The sequence below is a fragment of the Pelodiscus sinensis genome, chromosome 6 (assembly GCF_049634645.1).
Source record: "Pelodiscus sinensis isolate JC-2024 chromosome 6, ASM4963464v1, whole genome shotgun sequence".
Taxonomy (NCBI): domain Eukaryota; kingdom Metazoa; phylum Chordata; order Testudines; family Trionychidae; genus Pelodiscus; species Pelodiscus sinensis.
The window spans coordinates 35,616,734-35,618,561 of NC_134716.1; the positions used below are offsets into that span (position 1 = coordinate 35,616,734).

At 41.9% G+C, this 1,828-nt stretch overlaps 1 protein-coding gene across 2 annotated transcripts in view; it reads right to left on the reverse strand.

The window, feature by feature from the left end:
- CARNMT1 (carnosine N-methyltransferase 1) overlaps positions 1 to 1,828 on the reverse strand; it is a 30,640-nt gene that overhangs the window by 27,955 nt on the left and 857 nt on the right. The gene's annotated exons all lie outside the window — the stretch shown is intronic.

Genomic DNA, 1,828 nt, shown 5'->3' on the forward strand with positions numbered 1-1,828 from the left:
GGACTCTTTACAGGGCCTTTTTTTACTTTAATCATGGGCTCCTCTCTCTGTCCCCGCTTTCCTTTCTCAGTTCTCCTGCAGCCCCAGTTCATTCCCCTGAATCCTTGCTCTCCCCTCCAGTTCCTGCCTTCTCAACAAGCCTGCGCCCACCCTTTCAGCTCAGGGCACACACCTCTCCTGGCAGCTTACTGCAGAGTGGGTGGGCCTGGTGCTAACAGCACCTCCTGGCTGCCCCAGTGGAACTAAGGATGTTAAATTTCGATTAATCAGCTAATCAAGTAGTCAATGGACTTTCCATCAACTACTCAATTAGTCGATAAGAGGACAAGAGAGTGCTCTCTATCTCTGCCTTTGAAATGTAGCAAGAGTTTGCACCTGGTCCCCCCCCTGCACCTCTGCCTTCTCTGACCCCCACCCACGGAGACAGTTCTGGGGGGAACCAGCTTTTAAGCCAACTCCCCTCAGCACCCACTTCTCCCCTTGCTGCCTCAGTAGGTGGGAGGGGAGCTGCAAGGGCTGGGCACGAGGAGTGGTTCTTGGGGCACAGCAGCAGGGGGGCTCTGGAGTGGTCAGGCATGGTGAATGGCTGTCAGACACAGCGGTTGCTCCAGGGGCCAGGTTGGTTTTGGATGGATTTGTCATTTTTGGTTTTGTATTTTTTGTTTTGTTTTATGTAAGTTGGGTTTTGATTATGAGTATTTTGTCAGCATCAACAGGCTCTCTCAGCAAAGCAAATGAACTTAGAGCAATTTGTCAACTGACCCATCCCATTGTCCAGTCCCAGCTTCTGGCAAACAAAGTTTTAGGGACACCCAGAACAAGTGACTGCATCCTTGACCATCTTGTCTAAAAGCCATTTGATGCACCTATCCACCATGAATTTATGTAAGTATTTTTAACCCACTTTTACTTTTGGTCTTTACAACATCTCCTGGCAACAAACTCCACAGGCTGGCTATGTGTTGTGTGCCTTCCCTAGAAATAGATTTATAGAGATATAGGCATTATAATATTTCTGTCTTATTACCTATCCCTTTCTTAAGGATTGCTAACACTGTTAGTCATGTAGACATCGACTCCTCTGAATTAGAAGTTGCTTCATTCACAATTTACATGGGTATTGAAAGCTGCTCATTTCATATTTTTATATTTAAGCATTTGAACTGTCTGAAGAATGTCTGTATTTCGACAACTTTGGTATGGAGTTTGTAAAAATAAACCTCCTTGAAACATGTTTTATTGACTCTAGTTGTTGAATGTGGGATCCATTCCAACACAATCTGGTTAAAGCTGTTTGAAAGTGTTCCTACAATTTAAAGATCATGAATGGCCCCTTACAGAGTCCAAACACAACTTCACTTAGAAGCCCCAAATATTAAATCAGTCAATTGAAATATAGAAAGGAATGTGGCTAACATTCCAAATCTGCTTCATGTATTTAAATTTGCTAAAAAGGTTCTAAAGTGATGGAAGACAATATGGTTTCCAAGAAAATGTCACTAGTGTTGCTATAAGCAACTTTCTCTAAACCATTTCTTGGTGGTTTATTTCAGGTTTCTTCTCTGCTCTACGCATTTAGGTAGAAAACTATTTTTGAAGTTTTCTTTATATTATTGCTTCTTGAAGGTCCATAAAGCACTATTCCGGTAGGAAAACATGGTCCAAAAGTTATATCCTTCAACATCAGCATTGCAAATAATGCTGCTAAGTGGCATTTTGTATGTGTCTGTACGGTCTGTAAATATTAATATCAACAGTCCAAAATAAGTGTGAATACATAATATACTTTGACATTTGTTATTCAAGGTGAAGAGTCTTCATGACTTAC